A 26,695-nucleotide genomic window follows, 5' to 3' on the forward strand; every position below is an offset into this window, starting at 1 on the left:
TTAACCTGCCCAAGAACCGCCTAATCTGTGACATGCCCACCAGGTGGAACTCAACGTTGGCCATGCTGCAGCGGCTGCACACGCAGCAGAGGGCCATCAATGAGTACCTGTGCGACTATGGCACCAGGACAGGGTCAGGGGAGCTTGGTTTTTTTTCCCCACGCCAGTGGGCCATGATCAGGGATGCATGCACTGTCCTGTCACCATTCGAGGAGGCCACGAGGATGGTGAGCAGTGACAGTGCATGCATCAGTGACACTGTCCCCCTTGTCCACCTGTTGGAGCACACGCTGCGTGGAATAATGGACAGGGCACTTGAGGCAGAACAGAGGCAGGAAGAGGAGGACTTCCTTAGCTCTCAAGGCCCCCTTTATCCAGACAGTGTTCCTGCGTGCCCGCCGATCACACAGGAAGAGGACGAGGAGGAAGAGGAGGAGGAGGAAGATTGTGTCAGTATGGAGGTGGAGCCTGGCACTCAGCATCAGCAGCAGTCTTTAAGGGATCAGTCCCAAGAAACACATGGACTTGTACGTGGCTGGGAGGAGGTGGCTGCGGACCATGTCGTTCTTAGTGACCCAGAGGACTCCGGACCGAATGCCTCAGCAAACCTACGCTGCATGGCCTCCCTGATCCTGCAAAGCCTGCGTAAGGATCCTCGTATTCGTGGTATCAAGGAGAAGGACCAATACTGGCTGGCAACCCTCCTTGATCCACGTTACAAGGGTAAGGTTGCGGACCTTATCTTGCCATCGCAGAGGGAGCAGAGGATGAAACATCTTCGGGAGGCCTTGCAGAAAGGTCTGTGCAACGCGTTCCCAGAGACTGGGAGGTTACAAACTCCTGTTTCTGGACAACGTGTTGCTGAGGCTTCGGTCAGTCAAAGAAGGAGCGGTGGAGAAGGTGGCCGTCTGACCGATGCGTTCAGACAATTTTTTGGTCCGCAGCCCCAAGGTATGATCGGTTCCAGCAACCATCGCCAGCGTCTGTTTTACATGGTGCAGGAATACCTAGGGGCAAGATCAGACTTGGACACCTTTCCCACCGAAAATCCTCTGGGTTACTGGGTCTTGAGGATGGATCACTGGCCAGAGCTTGCACAGTATGCAATTGAGCTACTGGCCTGTCCTGCATCCAGCGTTCTTTCGGAACGCACATTCAGTGCTGCTGGAGGCGTGGTAACCGATCACAGGGTGCGTCTGTCCACCGACTCGGTCGATCGGCTGACCTTCATAAAAATGAATGAGTCTTGGATCACCACCAGCTACCAAGCACCTGATGCTGATGTAACCGAATAATTTTTTTTGAAATCTCAGATCCCTTCAAAGACTGCCTATGCTGATGCTGAGTGACTATCCCTGAGTAATTATCCTCTTCCTCCTCAATCATCACGCTGATAGCTTGTAAGAACATTTTTGGTTCTGGGCGCCACCACCAGTGCCTAAGGCACAATTTTTCAGCCCCTGTTTAACAGGGGCGTGTAATTACAATTTTTGATGTAATACTTTGCAGCAGGGCTCGTTCCTGCGTTCCAACTAGAGTATCTGTGAGGGGTTGCAGTGTTGTGGCACCAGCACCAGTGCCTAAGGCCCAATTTTTCTGCCCCTGTCTAACAGGGGCGTGTAATTACAATTTTTGATGCAATAATTTGCAGCAGGGCTCGTTCCTGCGTTCCAACTAGAGTGTCTGTGAGGGGTTGCAGTGTTGTGGCACCAGCACCAGTGCCTAAGGCCTAATTTTTCAGCTCCTGTTCAACAGGGGCATGTAATTACAATTCTTGATCTAACATTTCACAGCAGGGCCCTGTGAGGGCTTACAGTGTTGTGGCCACAGCAACACCTAAGGCCCAAATTTCTGCTGAGTATATAGGGCAGGACCCTACTTTCAAACATCTAACTTACAAACGACTCCTACTTGCAAACGGAAGGAGACAACAGGAAGTGAGATGAAATCTACCCCTAGGAAGGGAAATTCTCTCCTGTAAGAGTTAATATGGGAAAACAATTTCTCCTTTCCACTGATGCTTTCCAATCCTTGTTCCACAAAAAAACCCAAATTTTCAAAAAACATTTTTCATTGGGACAAAAAAGTGAGGTGAAATCTTCTGAAGAGGAGGAAAGACAGCAAAACAAATGTCACAGGGGTGATAACCCTTCCCTATGTTTTCCAAAAAGCTTAGAAAAGATTTTTTGGCTGGAGCTAAACACGTTAAAAATGTTCAAAATTACAAACAGATTCTACTTAACAACAAACCTACAGTCCCTGTCTTGTTTGCACCGCCTGTATACTGCTGTTCAGAGTATATAGGGCCTGGTGGCCCCACACCTTTCCTTATTTTAATTTGGGTGCGGGGTTCCCCTTAATATCCATACAAGACCCAAAGGGCCTGGTAATGGACTGGGGGGTACCCATGCCGTTTGTCTCACTGATTTTCATCCATATTGCCATGACCCGACATGACATTAAACCCGCAAGCAGTTTTAAATGAGATTTTTTCCTTTAAAAATGACATTTGGTGCAGGGACTGTTCTAAACATGGGAAACACGCGTCACTTTACAGGCATACTATAGACACCCCCCAGGTACGATATTTAAAGGAATATTTCACTTTTTTTTTTTTTACTTTAAGCATCATTAAAATCACTGCTCCCGAAAAAACGGCCGTTTTTAAAAGTTTTTTTGCATTGATACATGTCCCCTGGGGTAGGACCCGGGTCCCCAAACCCTTTTTAGGACAATACCATGCAAATTAGCCTTTAAAATGAGCACTTTTGATTTCGAACGTTCGAGTCCCATAGACGTCAATGGGGTTCTAACGTTCGTGCGAACTTTCGGTCCGTTCGCGGGTTCTGGTGCGAACCGAACCGGGGGGTGTTCGGCTCATCCCTAATCACTGGTGATTGGACACTGGCACACCCTATCAGGAAGTTCAACCCCCTATATAATCCCTCCCCCTTGCAGGGATACCTCAGTTTTTACGCCAGTGTCTTAGGTGATGGACGTGTAAAGATGTCCTGTGCTGAGCTCCAAAGGGAATATCCTGATATCCTATACTGGGGCAAGCCAGGCGAACCGGATCCATTCAAAGTGTCTTTTCATGGCCGAATTGAATGGTACCCGGGCCTCGTGTCCGAAGAAACGAGGTTTTACCCGTAATGCTTCTCTTTTTAGAGAGCTGGACCCCGCAGATCAGAAAATGGCTTTAAACTTCCTAATTTCTGGCGAGGCTCTTTACGGTCCCAGAACTGTTGGATCCCCCTACTGATGGGGGCCCCAGTCTCTGACGGTTTTTTCAAACGGAGCCCACCATGAGAGGTGAAGATTGGGTCTGTGTAAACAGCACCCTGCGGCTGGATAAGGTAAGAGGAGATTCCACAGAATTTTTGAGTTCTAGTGGCTTTTCTCCTTTTAAGGTAAATGCATGCTATGCCTATTGTGACCACCGGGGGCTGCCAAGAGCACAAACCTACACATGCTGACTCTGTCTCAGGTGTTGTAATCGCTGTTTATGTCCCAGCGTATCAAGCAGGCTGCAAACAGGTAAGGTGGAAAGAGGGATTTCTCATGTTTGAATGTTCCCCCCCAGGCTAGAGAGGGGCCACAGGGGTCTAGAAAGTGGTTATACTACCCGGGCTCTGCGGCCTAATGGCCACCATCTCTCAAGATAGCCGTTCAGGCAGATCTTGTTACCAGCCTCCCTCCCTCCCCCCCCCCCCATCCCCAGCCTTTCTCCGGAAGCATGACAGGAGAGTCGGCAGCGCGGGAAGTGCTCGTTTTTTTCAAAACTCGAGGGGGGGGGGGCGGTAGAGGAGGGGGCGGGACGTTAGCACAGGTGCTTAGATTCCCACTCAGGCCAGCTGCAGGCTATTAGAGGCACTCTGTACAGGTGCACACAGCCTTCTGAGAGACACAGAGCTGACGGTCGCATGTAAGGTGGGACACAGGCATTCTCCTAGGCAGCATTTACTGAAGTAACACCAGACTGAGCATTGGGTAGCAAGGCTTTTAGCCAGACTACATCGCTCAGCGGGCAGTGTTCATTTGTATACCTCACACCTTGTTGCTTTGCACTATGGGTAGAAGAGGTTCAAGCACCCCAGGAACCAGAGACACTAGGGGATCTCGTTCAGGTTCTGAGGGCCCCCTGTCGGCAGCATCCTCCCCCCCTAAAGATGGGCCAGGGACGGCTAGCCAGGGAGGGCCATCGGGGTCAGGGGCTACACCTGCTTCTGGCACTTCAGCCCCTGTATATATTACACAAGAGGTTTTTTCCTCAACCATTAATGGTCTAGAGGAAAGATTAATGGCCGTGATTACGTCTTCACTCAGTGGAAGAAAACGCACTAGGCTTTCCTCTGTTCCCCAAGACCCTCAGACAGAGGAGCTCTGGGATAAAGGAGATGAATCCCTTTCAGAGGATCGGGATGGGATGGATGATTCCTCTTCGGAGGATTCAGGTGGAGAGGGACCCTCTGCGACTTCCCAAGAGGAGAAAGTCTTAGTGCAGATCCTCACTGGATTGGTCCGCTCCACATTTAAGTTGCCCATACCTGAAACTGCTAAAGAATCCTCTTCTGCTTTGGGGTCACTGAAACCTTTCCAAGCAGCACATGCTTTTCCTGTTCATACTTTACTTGAAAAGCTTATTTATTCTGAGTGGGATCACCCAGACAAACGTTTTTTTCCGCCGAGAAAGTTTTCAACACTTTATCCGATGGAAGAAAAGTTTATTAAAATGTGGGGAATACCGGCTATTGATGCCGCCATTTCCTCCGTAAATAATAGCCTGACTTGTCCTGTAGACAATGCTCAGATGCTCAGGGATCCTGTAGATAAAAGGATGGAATCCCTATTGAAGGATGTTTTCTCCTTAGCAGGATCAGTGGCCCAACCTGCAGTAGCAGCGATTGGAGTCTGTCAATACTTAAGAGACCATGTTAAGCAGGCCATCAAAGTATTACCTGAACAGCAGGCCCTGGGGTTTGCTAACCTTCCAGCGGCCTTATGCTTTGTGGTTGACGCCATTAGAGATTCTATCGTGCAAACCTCCCGTCTTTCACTGGGGTTGGTGCATATACGTAGAATCCTATGGTTGAAAAATTGGTCAGCCGAAGCACCATGTAAGAAGCTACTGGCTGGGTTTCCATTTCGTGGTGCAAGGTTGTTTGGAGAGGACTTGGATAACTATATCAAGAGAATCTCTTGTGGGAAAAGCACTCTCTTACCTGTCAAGAAGAAGAGTAAGCGTCCCTCTTTCAAACGGACTCTTTCCCCAGCGCCGGGGGCTTCAGCCTCCAGGCAGTCTCGACGGCCGCCTCCATCGGGGTCCAGAGACAAGAGTCAACCCCAGGGACAAAAGAAGTCCTGGGGAAAGAAGCCTACTAGGCAAAACACTAAGACCTCTGCATGAGGGGGCGCCCCCGCTCACTCGAGTGGGGGGAAGACTGCGACAGTTCTCAGAGCTCTGGCACGAGGACTTCCAGGACAGATGGGTAGTCTCCACGGTAACCTTAGGGTACAAGCTGGAGTTTCAGGAATTCCCTTCTCCTCGGTTCCTCAGATCAAATGTTCCCAGAGAAGCAGCAGTCACTCCTTCTAGCGTTAGAGCGACTTTTGTCGCAGGAGGGCATTATGATAGTTCCCGCAAAGGACCAGGGATTGGGCTTCTATTCCAACCTATTTACGGTCCAAAAGCCAAATGGGGATGTCAGGCCCATTTTGGACTTAAGGGATCTGAACCGATTCCTAAGGATTCAATCCTTCCGCATGGAATCAATTCGAACAGTAGTTCCCACCCTGCAGGGAGGAGAATTTCTGGCATCAATAGACATCAGAGATGCATATCTGCATGTGCCCATTTTTCCTGCTCATCAGAAGTTTCTGTGCTTCGAGGTAGGAGGGCGCCATTTCCAGTTTGTGGCTCTGCCTTTCGGGATAGCCACTGCACCTCGAGTGTTCACAAAGATCTTGGCTCCTCCTCTGGCCAGATTAAGGGCTCAGGGTATAGCTGTCATAGCATACCTAGACGACCTGCTCTTGATAGACCGGTCGGTAGCCTCTTTGAATGGAAACTTGAGGACCACGGTCAGGTATCTAGAACACCTGGGTTGGATCCTCAACTTAGAAAAGTCTTTCCTAAAACCAGTAAGAAGACTGGAGTATTTAGGTCTGATTATGGATACAAGCCAGGAGAAAATATTTCTACCCCAGGCAAAGATCACTGCTTTGAGAGAGCTGATTCTGACAGTAAGGACCAAGAAGGGTCCCTCAGTCCGCCTTTGTATGAGGCTACTAGGGAAGATGGTGTCTTCATTCGAAGCAGTTCCCTATGCTCAGTTTCACTCAAGAATGCTGCAACACAGTATTCTGTCGACCTGGAACAAGAAGGTTCAGGCATTAGACTTTCCGATGCACCTGTCGCATGCGGTGCGTCAGAGCCTCAATTGGTGGCTCATACCCGAAAACCTGCAGAAGGGGAAATCCTTTCTACCGGTTACCTGAACGGTGGTAACAACAGATGCCAGTCTGTCAGGTTGGGGAGCAGTTCTGGAACAGGCTGCGGTGCAAGGGGTATGGTCCAAGACAGAGAGGACCTTACCCATCAACATTCTGGAGATCCGGGCGATGCATCTAGCTCTAAAAGCCTGGACTATCAGGCTACAGGGTTGTCCGGTCAGGATCCAGTCCGACAATGCCACAGCAGTGGCTTATGTCAATCATCAGGGAGGCACCCGGAGCCGAGCTGCTCAAAAAGAGGTGAACCAGATCTTAGTCTGAGCAGAGATGCATGTGCCATGCATATCGGCAGTTTTCATCCCGGGAATAGAGAATTGGCAGGCGGACTATCTAAGTCGCCAGCAGTTACTTCCAGGGGAATGGTCTCTGCATCCCAACGTCTTTTGGGCCATATGCCAAAGATGGGGGGTTCCAGATGTAGATCTCTTTGCATCCCGATTCAACAAAAAGATAGACAGATTTGTGGCAAGGACAAAAGATCCTCTTGCATGCGGGACGGATGCGTTGGTGATTCCGTGGCATCGGTTCTCACTGATTTACGCATTCCCGCCTATTCTGCTACTACCACGACTCCTTCGCAGGATCAGGCAGGAAAGGAAGTCGGTACTTCTGGTGGCCCCCGCTTGGCCCAGAAGGACTTGGTATGCAGAAATAGTAAGGATGACGGTGGGTTCCCCGTGGACCCTACCGGTACGCCCAGACCTGTTATCTCAAGGTCCAGTGTTTCATCCTGCCTTACAAACGCTAAATTTGACGGTTTGGCTATTGAGACCCACGTTCTGAAGAGTCATGGGCTCTCAGGTCCTGTCATATCTACCTTGATTAATGCAAGTAAGCCAGCTTCCAGGATGATTTATCATAGAGTCTGGAAGGCTTATATAACCTGGTGTGAATCCAGAGGTTGGCATCCCAGGAAATATGTCATAGGTAGAATCCTTGATTTTCTACAGATGGGATTAGAGATGAAGCTGGCCTTGAGTACCATCAAGGGCCAGGTTTCTGCTTTATCAGTATTATTTCAGCGGCCACTTGCTTCGCATTCTTTGGTCCGAAACTTTATGCAGAGGGTGATGCGTCTTAATCCTCCGGTTAAAGCACCCCTAAACCCCTGGGACTTGAATTTGGTCCTGGCTGTGTTACAGAAACAGCCTTTTGAACCAATAAGTCAGATTCCTTTGGTCTTGTTGACAAGGAAATTAATTTTTCTGGTGGCCATCTCTTCTGCTAGAAGAGTATCAGAATTAGCAGCTCTTTCCTGTAAGGAGCCTTATTTGATTATACACAAGGATAGAGTGGTACTACGCCCTCATCCTATTTTTTTACCGAAGGTGGTTTCTGATTTTCATTTAAACCAAGAGATTGTTCTACCTTCCTTCTTTCCAGATCCCTGTTCTCCGGAAGAGAGATCTCTACATTCGTTGGATGTAGTAAGAGCAGTTAAGGCCTATCTAGGGGCAACTACTCAGATCCGCAAGACGGATGTTTTGTTTGTGCTGCCAGAGGGTCCCAATAGAGGACAGGCAGCGTCAAAAGCTACCATTTCTAAATGGATTCGACAGTTGATCATTCAAGCTTACGGTTTGAAACAGAAGATTCCTCCGTTTCAGATCAGGGCACATTCCACAAGGGCTATTGGTGCTTCTTGGACAGTGCATCACCGGGCCTCTATGGCTCAAATCTGCAAGGCCGCAACCTGGTCTTCAGTTCATACATTCACCAGATTCTATCAGGTGGATGTGAGAAGGCATGAGGATATCGCCTTTGGGCGTAGTGTGCTGCAGGCAGCGGTACAGGGTCCTCAGGTCTGATTGCACCCTACTTGGTCGTGGTTCCCCCCCCTCAGGTAGCATTGCTCTGGGACATCCCATCAGTAATTACTGTGGCTCTGTGTCCCGTGATGTTCGAGAAAGAAAATAGGATTTTTTTAAAAACAGCTTACCTGTAAAATCCTTTTCTTTTGAAGGACATCACGGGACACAGAGGTCCCGCCCCTCTTCTAATACACTATATTGCTTGGCTACAAAACTGAGGTATCCCTGCAAGGGGGAGGGATTATATAGGGGGTTGAACTTCCTGATAGGGTGTGCCAGTGTCCAATCACCAGTGATACCTATATAACCCATCAGTAATTACTGTGGCTCTGTGTCCCGTGATGTCCTTCGAAAGAAAAGGATTTTACAGGTAAGCTGTTTTAAAAAATCCTATTTTTGACGTACTTTTGATTCAAGTACAGTCGTCAAGTCCTAAGAATTTTCACAAGAATATTCATACAAATATTCATTAAAATTATCTATCAGTGTTTGGTCAGCTTTACCTTTTATCTTTCGGTCTGGCAATCTTTAGCACCTGTTTTATTCTGCCTGAAGCTCCAGGCTATGGGCAGTTCCTTGGCATTATTGCATACAGTGCAGAGCTATTAACCCTATATTGTACATGGAGGAGGCCAGCATGTGACTGTGGCCCAAAATGCCTTAGAGAGACGACACTGCTTGACCAGTCTTATGGATGGAGGAAGCCTGCCAGACCCAGCAATAGGGTAAGTACTGCACGTTATCCCTGCACTCTAGGCCAGGGGTCTGTAAACTGCGGACTGCAGGCCGGATGTGGGCCTTTGTTTGCCTTTATCCAGCACTTTTCTTCACTGATAAAAGGCATTATTCCTCCCACTGACACCAATGATGGGGCACTATTCCCCCCCCCCACTGACACCAATGATGGGGCACTATTCCCCCCCCCACTGACACCAATGATGGGGCACTATTCCCCCCCCCACTGACACCAATGATGGGGCACTATTCCCCCCCCCACTGACACCAATGATGGGGCACTATTCCCCCCCCCACTGACACCAATGATGGGGCACTATCCCCCCCCCCCACTGACACCAATGATGGGGCACTATCCCCCCCCCACTGACGCCAATGATGGGGCGCTATTCCCCCCCCCACTGACGCCAATGATGGGGCGCTATCCCCCCCCTGACGCCAATGATGGGGCGCTATTCCCCCCCCCCTGACGCCAATGATGGGGCGCTATTCCCCCCCCCCTGACGCCAATGATGGGGCGCTATTCCCCCCCCCCCACTGACGCCAATGATGGGGCACTATTCCCCGCCCCCCCCCCCACTGACGCCAATGATGGGGCACTATTCGCCGCCCCCCCCACTGACGCCAATGATGGGGCACTATTCGCCCCCACTGACGCCAATGATGGGGCACTATTCCCCCCCCCCACTGAAGCCAATGATGGGGCACTATTCCCCCCCCCCACTGAAGCCAATGATGGGGTACTATTCCCCCCCCCACTGACTCCAATGATGGGGCACTATTTCCCCCCCCCACTGACGCCAATGATGGGGCACTATTTCCCCCCCCCACTGACGCCAATGATGGGGCACTATTCCCCCCCCCCACTGACGCCAATGATGGGGCACTATTCCCCCCCCCACTGACGCCAATGATGGGGCACTATTCCCCCCCCCACTGACGCCAATGATGGGGCACTATTCCCCCCCCCACTGACGCCAATGATGGGGCACTATTCCCCCCCCCCACTGACGCCAATGATGGGGCACTATTCCCCCCCCCACTGACGCCAATGATGGGGCACTATTCCCCCCCCCACTGACGCCAATGATGGGGCACTATTCCCCCCACTGACGCCAATGATGGGGCACTATTCCCCCCACTGACGCCAATGATGGGGCACTATTCCCCCCCCACTGACGCCAATGATGGGGCACTATTCCCCCCCCCCCCACTGACGCCAATGATGGGGCACTATTCCCCCCCCACTGACGCCAATGATGGGGCACTATTCCCCCCCCACTGATGCCAATGATGGGGCACTATCCCCCCCCCGACGCCAATGATGGGGCACTATTGCTCCCACTGACGCCAATGATGGGGCACTATTGCTCCCACTGACGCCAATGATGGGGCACTATTGCTCCCACTGACGCCAATGATGGGGCACTATTCCCCCCCCACTGACGCCAATGATGGGGCACTATTCCCCCCCCACTGACGCCAATGATGGGGCACTATCCCCCCCCCACTGACGCCAATGATGGGGCACTATCCCCCCCCACTGACGCCAATGATGGGGCACTATCCCCCCCCCACTGACGCCAATGATGGGGCACTATTCCCCCCACTGACGCCAATGATGGGGCACTATTCCCCCCCCCACACTGACGCCAATGATGGGGCACTATTCCCCCCCCCCACTGACGCCAATGATGGGGCACTAAATAATGATATTTGAAGCGCTTCACAATGTGCAAAAAAATGAATATATATGAATAAAAATAAATAAATATAAATACTCAAATAAATCCAACGGTGAGTAAAATTTCCTAAAAAAATCCAGCAATCAAAATAGTGTAAAAAGTTTTTTAGTATAAAAAAATTAGTGCCACCAAATGTGTAAAAAAAATCCACATAAAAAAATCAACATAAAGATAAATATATAGGGATGTATTCAGAAGGATCAATTATACAAGTGTAGAATCAGATTGGTATAAAGCTTTGATCCGGTCCCACTAGCAAAGCTGTTTAAAAACACTTGCTTAATTAAGGTGCTCATTGACCTTTATAGTAACAATGTTTCTTTTGCTTCTGTTCACAACCAATGTGAGAATCATAAACAGATCTCATTAGACAGGCAGATAAGAGAAAAAAACAATCATTGTGCAATAGTTAGGATACCAAGGTACACAGGCAAACTTCAATCCACTCACGTGTGCCTTATAATGATAAGGCATATGCAGGTTTTACTATAGCAGTCAGCCGCCTTAGACAGGAGCAGATTCAGTGCAGTACACTGTGTGATACTGCTGATCTGCACAGAGCGTCCTTGGCTCCTCCCATGCGTTGCATCACAGTCACGTGACTTTTTCAAGGATAATACAAGCTCTGACGGACTCAGCTTTATAGCCCAACAGCAGAGTGGTTGCCATGGCTACAGCGTGAGTTAATCATCATCCTGCTTCCTGCATAGACTTCAATCCTGTTAAAACCTACTTTTATTAGACATGTAATTCATATGAATATCGTTGGTTTATCAAAACCACGATTCCATGTGTAAAAAACGCAGTGTGTAAAGAATAAAAAATATATGTATTGATATCTCTAATCACGTTTACTTCTTCAGCTCCCTCCAGTGGTCACAATTGGTATAACATCTCACAGAGGGAATATATAGCAAAGCATTGTCTCTAATGGTTTTGATAATTGACCAGTGCCCCATAATATCACAAGAATGGGGTATCCACATGCTCTGCTCATAAATATATGGAAAACGGAGTAAACAAGATGACATGATATATATGTATATAAAATACACATGGGGCACTATTCCCCCCCCACTGACGCCAATGATGGGGCACTGTTCCCCCCCACTGACGCCAATGATGGGGCACTGTTCCCCCCCACTGACGCCAATGATGGGGCACTGTTCCCCCCCACTGACGCCAATGATGGGGCACTATTCCCCCCCACTGACGCCAATGATGGGGCACTATTCTCCCCCCCCACTGACGCCAATGATGGGGCACTATTCTCCCCCCCACTGACGCCAATGATGGGGCACTATTCTCCCCCCCCACTGACGCCAATGATGGGGCACTATTCTCCCCCCCCACTGACGCCAATGATGGGGCACTATTCTCTCCCCCCCCTACTGACGCCAATGATGGGGCACTATTCTCTCCCCCCCCACTGACGCCAATGATGGGGCACTATTCTCTCCCCCCCCACTGACGCCAATGATGGGGCACTATTCCCCCCCCCACTGACGCCAATGATGGGGCACTATTCCCCCCCCACTGACGCCAATGATGGGGCACTATTCCCCCCCACTGACGCCAATGATGGGGCACTATTCCCCCCCCTCTGACTCCAATGATGGGGCACTATTCCCCCCCCACTGACTCCAATGATGGGGCACTATTTCCCCCCCCACTGACTCCAATGATGGGGCACTATTTCCCCCCCCCACTGACGCCAATGATGGGGCACTATTCCCCCCCCCACTGACGCCAATGATGGGGCACTATTTCCCCCCCCCCACTGAAGCCAATGATGGGGCACTATTCCCCCCCCCCCACTGAAGCCAATGATGGGGCACGATTCCCCCCCACTGAAGCCAATGATGGGGCACTATTCCCCCCCCCACTGAAGCCAATGATGGGGCACTATTCCCCCCCCCACTGACGCCAATGATGGGGCACTATTCCCCCCCCCACTGATGCCAATGATGGGGCACTATTCCCCCCCCCCACTGACGCCAATGATGGGGCACTATCCCCCCCCCACTGACGCCAATGATGGGGCACTATTCCCCCCACTGACGCCAATGATGGGGCACTATTCCCCCCCCCCCCACTGACGCCAATGATGGGGCACTATTCCCCCCCCCCACTGACGTCAATGATGGGGCACTATTCCCCCCCCCACTGACGCCAATGATGGGGCACTATTCCCCCCCCCCACTGACGCCAATGATGGGGCACTATTCCCCCCCCCGACGCCAATGATGGGGCACTATTGCTCCCACTGACGCCAATGATGGGGCACTATTGCTCCCACTGACGCCAATGATGGGGCACTATTCCCCCCCCCACTGACGCCAATGATGGGGCACTATCCCCCCCCACTGACGCCAATGATGGGGCACTATTCCCCCCACTGACGCCAATGATGGGGCACTATTCCCCCCCCCACACTGACGCCAATGATGGGGCACTATTCCCCCCCCCCCACTGACGCCAATGATGGGGCACTATTTCCCCCCCCCCCACTGACGCCAATGATGGGGCACTATTTCCCCCCCCCACTGACGCCAATGATGGGGCACTATCCCCCCCCCGACGCCAATAATGGGGCACTATTGCTCCCACTGACGCCAATGATGGGGCACTATTGCTCCCACTGACGCCAATGATGGGGCACTATTGCTCCCACTGACGCCAATGATGGGGCACTATTGCTCCCACTGACGCCATTGATGGAGAACTACTGTAATTCTCCCACTGATGCCAATGATGGGGCACTATTATTCCCACTGACACCAATGATGGGGCACTATTATTCCCACTGACGCCAATGATGTGTTTTTTTTTTTTTTTTTACTCCCACTGACAACCAAGCCTATGGCATTGTTTGCTCCTATCAATGCCGGTGCATTTGCTACTCCCACTGGCCAGAGTCTGCCCCCCCCCCTAAAATTTTAATAGTAGTAAACTGGCCCTGTTTTTCGAAAGTTAGGAGACTCCCACTCTAGACTAAACAAGCATTTAACTTGTGGGGGGGGGGGGGGTGCACTGCAAGGGTAGATTGTCTCATTCCCAGAGTTCAGCTTTCACATTTCTCTCCACACTTCACTAAATCGAGTATTACCATTTGATTAATATCTTTTTCCTGTTCTAGGCTGTTCCCAACAACGGCTTCACCAAGGAGAAGATCAGAATCTTGAAGGGTTTCGGCTTACTGTCTGGAGTTGAAAGTGACTGGGATGACCTCAAGCAGGTGAATCCATCCCGAGCCAGCATCCTTCAGGGCCACGTGTGCATCAAGACGGACACTGTGTCTTTACAAGCCAGCACTGCCTCACTCGACCTGACTGAAACACAACAGCTGCTACAGGCAGAGCAGTCAGAGACTGGCAGTGTCACACTGCCACCAAGCCCTGAACGTTGGGCCTCCTTACCAGATACTGGCTGGAGAGGGAAGCACATGCCTGCCACCGAGAGTGAGGTGTGAGGGACAAGAGGACATATAAGAGGTGCGGGATGGTGTACCTTCTGCCCCAGTATTACTAATAAAGAGTCTCTATATCTTCCTTGAGAATCTGGCTTTGTTACTCTTGGACAAAAGTGGACGTTTCAAAGGTTGCTGATCATTTACGCTCAGTTGGGTTCTCTGGGAGGTTTTTTTTGGTACACGTTCTGCTGTGTCACCATTTAGCGGCTGTTGTCATCTCATGGAGCAGAGAGAAGTGTCCCCCCTTTTGGAAAAACCCCATAAGCTGACCTTGTTCATGTATACTCCTTAAGCTACATACATTTCCTAGGTACGGGCTAAGAACATTCAGTGTTCAGCACACAAGCATTGATACCGAATGATCTACAAGCCCCAATGGAACTGCCTTGTGTTACTGATGTGGATGTTCATTCAGAGTGGACACATAATGACCGATGTATACCAGCCTTCAGTATCTGTGCCAAGACATCAAAGAATAATAAGTAATTCAAAGCTCACACTCCTCTCATGTTACCCAATCGATGTCTGTAGCCCTGCAGGCCCTGGATGGGTTCAGCACTGATTTCTAAGGCGTTTTAGAAAAATTCTAATTTTTATACTAAGCCGGAGCAAAAAAAACTGTCCGCAACAAGTTGTTTGTTTTGTAATTTTTTGTGTTTTTTTTTTTTTTAACAAGGATTTCTGGATATGGTTTTTTTTTTTTTTCTATTTTATTTAACCAATGTATTTTAGATTTGTTGTGATCACTTAATATACAAATATAATTGAGATTGGAGAACTGGAATGAATGCAGTCTCTGCTTTTACATACATATTTGGGTTATTTATCTATAATGCAAGTCTGATGCTGCAAAAAAATGAATGCCAAACTACATCATACTGTCTCTTTAAAATAGTTTATTTGGACCAAGCTGGTCCAAATCAATGATGACCTACATGAACAGGTGCGCCGGCTGTAAGCGATGTATTGACTGTATGTAGCCTCACCTATATTATGTATACAGCACTGTGTTCTGGCAGCTGGACAGGGACTTCATATCCTGCTCTTAGAGAAAAATAGGGTTGGGATAAGCGCTGCTTAGCAATTAACAGTCAGCTCTGTATTATCTGCATGACTAGGCTTCCTCTTATTGGCTGGAGTTGGAGTGCTGGGTGGATAAATCCTGAACTCCACCTCAGTCAATCAGAAAAACCCTTGACCCTTGTACTCGCTCATAAAAATGCAATTCTTGATTTTTTTTTTTTCCCGGGAGTGGGAGCTGATGCTACATACAGTTTATAAAGTACTCACAGCAGGCACAGTTGTTAGTAACAATATTTAGTTTGTTTGGACCAGATTGATCCAAATGAACTATCTTAAAGTGACAGAAAGCTGGAGTTGGGCTTTCAAGCGGTAGTAAACCGCAGTTGGAGGAAAAAAAAATTCCCTGCAAGGCAATGTCATAATATGCTAGTATGCATTGCATACTAGCACATTATGAGGGGCTTGCCTTAAAACGAAGCCCTCCAGCGCCGCACTGTCACCGCTGAGAGGGCTTCCATTTTCACCCGGTCTTCCTTCCAGGTTCGTGGCCGGGGGCGCGATGACATCACTCATGGCACGGCTCTGAAGTTCTGGCACTGTATGCTGGACCTTTATTATAGGCTTACCTTTAGGTATAGGTGGTGTGACAGTTTACTACCACTTTAATACTAAGGTTTAAACACACATGGGTATATTGTATGGCTTTACAGCCAAAAAACCAAAAAATATGTTTGTATCCGCGGAGCACGGGAGCCACATCTATCCTGTCAATCTGCAATAGAAATGTATTCCAGAATAGGCTGTACATGGGTATACGCACATAAATGCCGCTACTTGCACTTCCATGCATATGGATAGATTTTCGCAAGTGCAGCACATTCTGTAATACATTTCTATGGGCAGAATTATGTGGTAGATGTGGTTCCTGGGCGCTGAAAATACAGGCATAATTTACACTGTACACAGCCATCCGTCTTACATATTGCCCCATGTGCTGGAGCCCTAAGAAGAAAAGTGTTTCACCGCTATGTAGAATCTGATATGTAAAACCACAGTGTCCAAACCCACATTTATTATATGGCAAAGATTGAGAAATAAAAATTGATGGATATTCCTCCCTTAGCGCTCACGTAAAAGATACAATAACCAAAAGCTGCTAGTATAACAAAAAATACAATATATCAAATAGAATGACTAAATAAATATTTAAACATTAATAGCACTGGTTTAAATATTTATTTAGACATTCTATTTGACTCATTTATTATATGATTTCAGTTTAAGTATGCAAAATCTATATACACATGTCCTGACATAGTAGCACCTTTTAGACTGGATTCACACATATGCGAATTGGAATGCTTTTTTCTCCGCATCCAATACGCATGACAGGAGAGTGTGACTGGCCCTCAATAGTGCCAATTCTCTCAGCTCTGGGGCGGCCATGGTCCGCATTGAAGAAGGGTCCTGTGCATCTTTTTTGGTTGAATTCAGGTGCAAATTTAGACAAAAATTTGGACCGGAATCGGTGAACAGGGACGCATCGGACCCCATGCTGTGAGCTGCAGTCGCACATATGTGAAGTGGAACTTTATTCATAACCTGATAAAAAAAATAAGGCCATAAGTACTTTTGGTGGTGCCGCTCCAGGCTGAGGCGTAGAGCCCCAGTAGCACTCAGGATAGTAGGAATGACCACGTAAAAACTCATCCAATGAACATTTAAACTTAAGACCACTGCTCATTTTATCCTAGTATAGATGTGTACATGTGAAAGCCTCAGCCTCAGTTAATGCTGCTCCTCAGGCCATGCCCTCTGACATGTTTCACCCAACCCACCGGGGCTTGATTATAAGGGTGACCCCTATGATTAAGCCCTGGTGGGTGGAGTGAAACATGCCAGAGGAACGGCATTGACTGAGGCAGCGAGTGAGGAAAAGTGGGTTGGGGGTGGGGGGCGCAATACTGCAAGGGACACTGTGGTTGGGGGGCTGTGATTGCTAGGGGCACTGTTATATAAATCCTCACAGTGCCCCTTTACTTTACAGTGTCCCTTTACATTAATGTAACGGGGACTGCACTGTAAAGGGGGAGCTTTAATAGGAAGGGGAACGGAGGACACTGTGGGACTGCTTTAAACCCCTCCAGCACCCCCACCCCCAGTCCTTGGAAAAGTTGGATGCCCACAAAACTGGTCCCTGGTGCCAAAAAGCTTGGGGACCGCTGTCTTAACCACTTAAGGACCGCCTCACGCCGATGTACGTCGGCAAGGAGGCACGGGCAGGCAGAATCAAGTATATGTACGTGATCTGCCTCCCGCGGGTGGGGGGTCCAAACGGACCCCCCCCCCCCGGTGCCCGAGGCGGTCCCCTTTTGTCCAGCGGTGATCCGAGATGAGGGGGAGACCATCCGTTCGTGCCCCCCCCCCCCCTTAGTGATCGCCGCCGGCCAATCAGATCATTCCTATGCTGCTGTATGCTAAACGGCAGCAAAGGAAATTATGTCATCTCTCCTCGGCTCGGTATTGTTCCGGCCCGAGGAGAGAAGATTGCACTGAGAGTGAAAACACACTACACACACAGTAGAACATGCCAGGCACAAAAAACACCCCCCGATTCCCCCCCCCCCCATCACCCCCTAACCACCCCCCCCCCCGGTCACACTGACACCAAGCAGTTTTTTTTTTTCTGATTACTGCATGGTATTAGTTTGTGACAGTGTGGTAGGTCAGTTACTGTTAGCCCCCTTTAGGTCTAGGGTACACCACTAACCCCCCCTAATAAAGTTTTAACCCCTTGATCACCCCCCGTCGCCAGTGTCGCTAATCGATCATTTTTCTGATCGCTGCATTAGTGTCACTGGTGACGCTAGTTAGGGAGGTAAATATTTAGGTTCGCTGTCAGTGTTTCATAGCGACAGGGACCCCATATACTACCTAATAAATGTTTTAACCCCTTGATTGCCCCCATAGTTAACCCTTTCACCACTGATCACCGTATAACCGTTACGGGTGACGCTGGTTAGTTAGTTTATTTTTTTATAGTGTCAGGGCACCCACCGTTTATTACCGAATAAAGGTTTAGCCCCCTGATCGCCCGGCGGTGATATGCGTCGCCCCAGGCAGCGTCAGATTAGCGCCAGTACCGCTAACACCCACACACGCAGCATGCGCCTCCCTTAGTGTATAGTATCTGTACGGATCAATATCTGATCCGATCAGATCTATACTACCGTCCCCAGCAGTTTAGGGTTCCCAAAAACGCAGTGTTAGCGGGATCAGCCCAGATACCTGCTAGCACCTGCGTTTTGCCCCTCCGCCCAGCCCAGCCCACCCATGTGCAGTATCGATTGATCACTGTCACTTACAAAACACTAAACGCATAACTGCAGCGTTCGCAGAGTCAGGCCTGATCCTGCGATCGCTAACAGTTTTTTTGGTAGCGTTTGGTGAACTGGCAAGCACCAGCGGCCTAGTACACCCCGGTCGTAGTCAAACCAGCACTGCAAGTAACACTTGGTGACGTAGCGAGTCCCATAAGTGCAGTTCAAGCTGGTGAGGTGGCAAGCACAAGTAGTGTCCCGCTGCCACCAAGAAGAAGACAAACACAGGCCTGTTGTGCCCATAGTGCCCTTCTTGCTGCATTCGCCAATCCTAATTGGGAACCCACCACTTCTGCAGCACCTGTACTTCCCCCATTCACATCCCAACCAAATGCAGTCGGCTGCATGAGAGGCATTTTCTTTATGTCCTCCGAGTACCCCTACCAGGAACCCCCCCCAAAAAAGATGTTGTGTCTGCAGCAAGCGCGGATATAGGCGTGACACCCGCTATTATTGTCCCTCCTGTCCTGACAATCCTGGTCTTTGCATTGGTGAATGTTTTGAACGCTACCATTCACTAGTTGAGTATTAGCGTAGGGTACAGCATTGCACAGACTAGACACACTTTCACAGGGTCTCCCAAGATGCCATCGCATTTTGAGAGACCCGAACCTGGAACTGGTTACAGTTATAAAAGTTAGTTACAAAAAAAAAGTGTAAAAAAAAAAAAAATATATAAAATAAAAAAAATAGTTGTCGTTTTATTGTTCTCTCTCTCTCTATTCTCTCTCTATTGTTCTGCTCTTTTTTACTGTACTCTATTCTGCAATGTTTTATTGTTATTATGTTTTATCATGTTTGCTTTTCAGGTATGCAATTTTTTATACTTTACCGTTTACTGTGTTTTATTGTTAACCATTTTTTTGTCTTCAGGTACGCCAGTCACGACTTTGAGTGGTTATACCAGCATGATGCCTGCAGGTTTAGGTATCATCTTGGTATCATTCTTTTCAGCCAGCGGTCGGCTTTCATGTAAAAGCAATCCTAGCGGCTAATTAGCCTCTAGACTGCTTTCACAAGCAGTGGGAGGGAATGCCCCCCCCCCACCGTCTTCCGTGTTTTTTCTCTGGCTCTCCTGTCTCAACAGGGAACCTGAGAATGCAGCCGGTGATTCAGCCAGCTGACCATAGAGCTGATCAGAGACCAGAGTGGCTCCAAACATCTCTATGGCCTAAGAAAACGGAAGCTACGAGCATTTCATGACTTAGATTTCGCCGGATGTAAACAGCGCCATTGGGAAATTGGGAAAGCATTTTATCACACCGATCTTGGTGTGGTCAGATGCTTTGAGGGCAGAGGAGAGATCTAGGGTCTAATAGACCCCATTTTTTTCAAAAAAGAATACCTGTCACTACCTATTGCTATCATAGGGGATATTTACATTCCCTGAGATAACAATAAAAATGATTAAAAAAAAAATGAAACAGTTTAAAAATAAGATAAAAAAGCAAAAAAATAATAAAGTTAAAAAAAAAAAAAAAAAAGCACCCCTGTCCCCCCCCCCCCCTGCTCTCGCGCAAAGGCGAACGCAAGCGTCGGTCTGGCGTCAAATGTAAACAGCAATTGCACCATGCATGTGAGGTGTCACCGCGAACGTCAGATCGAGGGCAGTAATTTTAGCAGTAGACTTCCTCTGTAAATCTAAAGTGGTAACTTTTAAAGGCTTTTAAAAATGTATTTAGTTTGTCGCCACTGCACGTTTGTGCGCAATTTTAAAGCATGTCATGTTTGGTATCCATGTACTCGGCCTAAGATCATCTTTTTTATTTCATCAAACATTTGGGCAATATAGTGTGTTTTAGTACATTAAAATTTAAAAAAGTGTGTTTTTTCCCCAAAAAATGCATTTGAAAAATCGCTGCGCAAATACTGTGTGAAAAAAAAAAATGAAACACCCACCATTTTAATCTGTAGGGCATTTGCTTTAAAAAAAATATATAATGTTTGGGGGTTCAAAGTAATTTTCTTGCAAAAAAAAATTATTTTTTCATGTAAACAAAAAGTGTCAGAAAGGGCTTTGTCTTCAAGTGGTTAGAAGAGTGGGTGATATGTGACATAAGCTTCTAAATGTTGTGCATAAAATGCCAGGACAGTTCAACCCCCCCAAATGACCCCATTTTGGAAAGTAGACACCCCAAGCTATTTGCTGAGAGTCATTTCGAGTCCATGGAATATTTTATATTGTGACACAAGTTGCGGGAAAGAGACACATTTTTTTTTTTTTTTGCACAAAGTTGTCACAAAATCATATATTGCTCAAACATGCCATGGGAATATGTGAAATTACACCCCAAAATACATTCTGCTGCTTCTCCTGAGTACGGGGATACCACATGTGTGAGACTTTTTGGGAGCCTAGCCGCGTACGGGACCCCGAAAACCAAGCACCGCCTTCAGGCTTTCTAAGGCGTAAATTTTTGATTTCACTCTTCACTGCCTATCACAGTTTCGGAGGCCATGAAATGCCCAGGTGGCACAAATCCCCCCCAAATTACCCCATTTTGGAAAGTAGACACCCCAAGCTATTTGCTGAGAGGTATAGTGAGTATTTTGCAGACCTCACTTTTTGTCACAAAGTTTTGAAAATTGAAAAAAGAAAAAAAAAAAAGTTTTTTCTTGTCTTTCTTCATTTTCTAAAACAAATGAGAGCTGCAAAATATTCGAATTTTCGTATGTAATGAATTTGAGTAGAAAAGTTTAGAATAGAAAGGAATAGTAAAGAAAAACAATGGAACAGAATAGAAAAAAATATAATATATATATATATATATATATATATATATATATCTATCATCTTCCGAAATTCGAATTTCATGTAGACTGAAATCAAATTTGAATAGAAAAGATTTGAATAAAATAGAAAATAATAATAGATAGATATAATAACATATAATAGCATAGAAAAATAATATACCTTATTTATTGGCGTATAACACGCGCAGGCGTATAACACGCACCCCAAGTTTAGGAGGGAATTTTAAGGAAAAAAACTTTTAGGAGGGAAGTTTAAGGAAAAAAAACTTACATTTAAATGCCCATCAATGCAGCGTTATCGTGTCCATCTGCAGCCTTGTCAGTGCAGCCTTGCCCCAGTGTCCAGTGCAGCCTTGTCAGTGCAGCCTTGCCCCAGTGTCCAGTGCAGCCTTGTCAGTGCAGCCTTGTCAGTGCAGCCTTGTCAGTGCAGCCTTGTCAGTGCAGCCTTGCCCCAGTGCAGAATTGTCAGTCCAGCCTTGCCCCAGTGCAGCCTTGTCCCCAGTGTACATATTATGATCGCCGCCGACATACACAAGTTTGGTTTGTATTTTTAAATATGGCGCTGTGGAGTTCGGAGGGACTCGGCGGTGCTCGTTCAGCTGAACGAGCGCCGCCGAGAACACAGTGACTGGGCGGAGCCGAGATACACATAGCCGAGGGTTCTCGGCTCTTCTCGGCGCCGTTCACAGTCACGCCCAGTCCCTATGATGGACATAAATAACACAGGTCCAATGGCGGGACTGTGAACGGCGCCGAGAACCCTCGGCTATGTGTATCTCGGCTCCGCCCAGTCACTGTGTTCTCAGCGGCGCTCGCTCAGCTGAACGAGCACCGCCGAGTCCCTCCGAACTCCGCGGCGCCATATTTAGAAATACACGCTATGTGAATGTCGGCGGCGATCGCTCCGATAGATCACAAAATAGCGGGGATCGGCGTATAACACGCACCCACGATTTTCCCCTGATTTTAAGGGGAAAAAAAGTGCGTGTTATACGCCGATAAATACGGTATATATAGTCTATCTATCTATCTATCTATCTATCTATCTATCTATCTATCTATCTATATATATATATATATATATATATATATATATATATAGTCTATTCTTTTCTATTCTATTTTAAACTTTTCTACTCAAATTTGAATTCATTCTATACGAAAATTCGAATTTTGGAAGATGGCTTCTGAAATTCAAATTTCGTATAGAATGAATTTGAATTTGAAAAGAAAAGATTAGAATAGAAAATAATAGAAAAGAATAGACTAGAAAAACAATAGAACAGAATAGAATAAAATATAATATATATATATACTCATCTTATACGAAATTCGAATTTTGGAAGATGTTATATATATATTATAAAATATTTTTTCTATGCTGGTCTATTGTTTTTCTATGCTATTCTTTTCCATTATTTTCTATTTTATTCTAATCTTTTCTATTTAAATGTGAATTCATTCTATACGAAATCCGAATTTTGGAAAATGGTTATATAGAAATAGAATGAATTTGAATTCGAATAGAAAAGAGATTAGAATATATTATATTTTTTTCTATTCTGTTCTATTGTTTTTCTATGCTATTATTTTCTATTCTATTCAAATTCTTTTTTTACCACATCAGTGAACTTTTTCCAAAGGGACATATTTTCAACTTAACAGTTTAATTTCATCATTCGTCTCATTTACACATCATTGTGGCTTTCTTTTTTTTTGTTTATAGTAAAGCATACCTTGTATTACAATTATTATACATTAAGTATATAAACCCCCAGTGTGCCCACCCCACCCTCCCTCCTCCCCACAACTCTCCTTCCTCCCCTGCCCACCCTCCCCTCTCCTTTGCTCCTACCGGTACTAGTCTACTTTTTTTCTCCATTTCTTCAACCTCCGACTGCCTAGCTACTTTGGGGCCATATCTCCTTTATGTTCTAGGTTCCCATCACCTCAGCACACCTTACTGAACATTTGTACTCTGCCCAATCCCTCCATTTCTCTTCGCACTCTTCCAATCCTATCTCCTCACTAAACCTCAAGTATTCGAGATTTTTAATTTAGTTTATTTCATTAAACTAATCTTGCAACGTAGGTCTCTTTTTTATGTGCCAGAATCTAGGAATGAGGCTTTTTGCTGCGTTCAAAAGTTGTGGTAGTATTGTTCTCAAATATACCCTAGTTGGCATTTTAATCCTGTAAAATAAACATCCCCAAGGATCGTCCGGAACTCCAATATTGGTTATTTTATTAATAATTTGCCTAATCTCCCCCCAATATTTTTTGATTTCCGGGCAATGCCACCAGATATGCGCTGTTGTCCCGATCTCTTTGCATCCCTGCCAACAGTATTGCGATGTTTCCCTCTGGTACTTATGTGCTCTATCTGGGGTAATGTACCACCTAGCCAAACACTTGTAATTTAGCTTGAGCATCCTATAGTTAACAGTTGTTGCGTGTATCCGCTTCAATAAAACGTACCAATCTCTGGTTATTGAAGCTGTATACCAAATTCCAACTCTCACTTCTTAATAAATGGCGGTATTTCTACCCCCTTTAATTCCATTAGCACTCTATAGATCTTAGAGATCCCCTTCTTCCCTGCTTTATCCACACACAATTTCTCCAGGGGGCGTAAATTTGTATGTGATCTAATGGGTTGAGGGAGGGTTTCAATAAAATGATTTAATTGATTTTACCGCCATCGATCTATTACTATGAGTTCCCCTTTATTTTTTAATTCCTGATATGTGCAAATTTTACCCTGTTCCATCACATCCTTTAATTGTACGTCCTCTTGTAAGATCCATTTTCCAGACAATATTTCCATCCCCGGTGCAAAGTATTCTGTGTCTTTCAATGGGTTTAAAGGTGAATTATACTCCCATTTCTCCCTTTTGTGCAAGTTATCCCACACTGTTAGTGCGTGTCTGGTGATATCGTGTGTGTCTGTGCTCAGTTTTCTGAATTGTGGTGGGATCCATATTATTTTTCCCATTTTTACTTTACTAATCGTGCTATCCATTTTCACCCAGCGCTTTTCCTTATTATTTTTTGCCCATTCTATTAATCGTGATAAAATAATTGCCTCATAATAACTTCTAATATCCAGGCCCCCCCCCCCCCCCCCCCTTCTCATTTTCTTTTTATAGTTGTGCAAAAATAATACTTGTTTTTTTCCCTCTCCAAATAAACTTTAAGTATAGTGTGTGCAATGTTTTCAAGTAAGCCTGTGGAAGTGGGATTGGGAGCATTTGCATGTTATACAAGATTTTGGGTAGGATTGCCATCTTAAATATATTCATTATTCCCCCCAATAACTGTCCTCTTGTAATTCTGTTCAACTCCTCTTTAATCTCATTGAGGAGTGGCACAAAATTAGACTGGTATAATGACCCTCTTGATGTAGTTATCTTGACTCCTAGATACTTAAGTTCTTTTTTCCCCCACACGATTGGGAAATCCCCCTGGAAAGACACGTCCCCCTTTTTGCCTTTATTAATTTCTAGTGTTTTTGATTTAGCAGGGTTTATCTTAAAGTTCGATATTTCTCAGTACTCTTTTAAGGTTGTAAGCAGATTTGGTAGGGTAATCCTCGGGCGGGTTATATAAAATAAAATATCATCCGCAAAGGCCGCCAGTTTATGGGCCTCTTCCCCAACTTCTATTCCCCTAATATCCGGGTTCTGCCTTATTTTTGTTAAGAGGGGTTCGAGCGCTAGCACGAATAACAGGGGGGAAGTGGGCACCCCTGTCTTGTGCCGTTACACATTTCAAATGGCTCCGAGAGTATTCCTCTTACCTTAACCCTCGCTGTAGGTCGTACGTATAGTGCCTTTATCCATCTAGACATATTCGGCCCAAGACCTATCTCCTCCAGTGTGCTCTGCATGAAGCCCCAATCTATCCTGTCGAAAGCTTTTTCAGCATCTATCGACAAGAGTAGTCCTGGGGCTCCACTATCTTTTATTCTCTGCACTACCAAGAGTGTTCTGATGGCATTATCCCTTCCTTCCCTACCCGGGATAAACCCGACCTGATCTGGGTGTACCGTGTCATTCATTATGTTTTTTAGTCTCCCCGCCAAAACTTTTGCGAATAATTTCGTATCCATATTTAATAATGAAATGGGCCTATAACTGGATCATAGTGTGCTATCTTTACCTTCTTTCAGGATAATGGTTATAATGGCCTCCAACGCCTCTTTCCTCATATCCCATTTAACTCCGATCCCATTCATGTAAGAGCAAAGTTTAGGGATTAATAGATCTTGGAACTTTTTATAGTATAGTATAGTCATGCCATCGGGCCCAGGGCTTTTACCAACCGGTATTTTTTTAAGTTTTTTTTTTATCTCATCTTCTGTTATAGGGGCCTCTAGATCGCTACATTTATCTTCTGATATTTTAGTTAATACTAAATCTTTTAGGAAAGCTTTTATTTTCTCCTGTTTTTTTTCAGCCTCTGCTAGTGTATTCCTCTTAGTTGAATATAACCCCATAGTAGTCTTGGAAGGTTTTGGCGATTTCTCTGGTTCTATATCTCATGTCTCCCGCCGCTGTCTTTATTTTTTCAATATAGTTGCCAGTTTTCTTTTTTTTTAATACCTTTGCGAGGAACTTCCCCAGTTTATTCCCCCCTAAGTACCTTTCTTTCTTGATTAAGTTGTATATCGCTCGTGTCTCTTGTTCTATTAAATCTCTCATTTCCTCTCTTTTGCGATAAAGTTTTAATAACACCTCTCCCTCCCCAGTTGACTTATGGAGCTGCTCTAGATCATAAATTTCTTTTGTTAAAGCTATTTTATCCTGTTTAGATCTTTTTTTTTCCGACCCAGCGTTAATAAATATACCCCTTATATAGGCTTTATGGGCCTCCCAAACAGTGGCTTCTGATATCTCCTCTGATTCATTCTTCTTAAAATACAGTTCTATTTCTTCTTTTATAAGCTTTCCTACTTCTTTATCGTTTAATAGATCTTCGTTTAACCTCCATATGTTACTCTTTTTTTTGTACCTCCCCTATATTCAGTTGTAAACTTACGGGCGCATGATCTGAAAAGGTCATAATTCCGATATTAGCACTAGTTACTACCTCCAGACATCTATGCTCAATCAAAAAGAAGTCTAGTCTAGAATATGTCCCATGCACGGGGGAGTGGAATGTATAGTCTCTTGAGCTGGTATGCTGCGCCCTCCATGCATCTACGGGTTGGCACTGATGCAGTTTCTGTTTCACTCTGTTCATTCCTGCCATACCCTTTCC

At 46.4% G+C, this 26,695-nt stretch overlaps 1 long non-coding RNA gene across 1 annotated transcript in view; it reads left to right on the forward strand.

Moving 5' to 3' along the window:
• Positions 1 to 15,060, forward strand: part of LOC141140265 (uncharacterized) — a 35,394-nt gene extending 20,334 nt beyond the window's left edge. Inside the window, exon 6 of the long non-coding RNA XR_012243912.1 lies at positions 13,944 to 15,060. This is a non-coding gene — a long non-coding RNA (uncharacterized lncRNA). The remainder of the gene's footprint in view (positions 1 to 13,943) is intronic.
• The last annotated feature ends 11,635 nt before the right edge of the window (positions 15,061 to 26,695 follow it).

This window comes from Aquarana catesbeiana, linkage group LG04 (genome assembly GCF_042186555.1).
Source record: "Aquarana catesbeiana isolate 2022-GZ linkage group LG04, ASM4218655v1, whole genome shotgun sequence".
In the NCBI taxonomy this organism is placed as follows: Eukaryota; Metazoa; Chordata; class Amphibia; order Anura; family Ranidae; genus Aquarana; species Aquarana catesbeiana.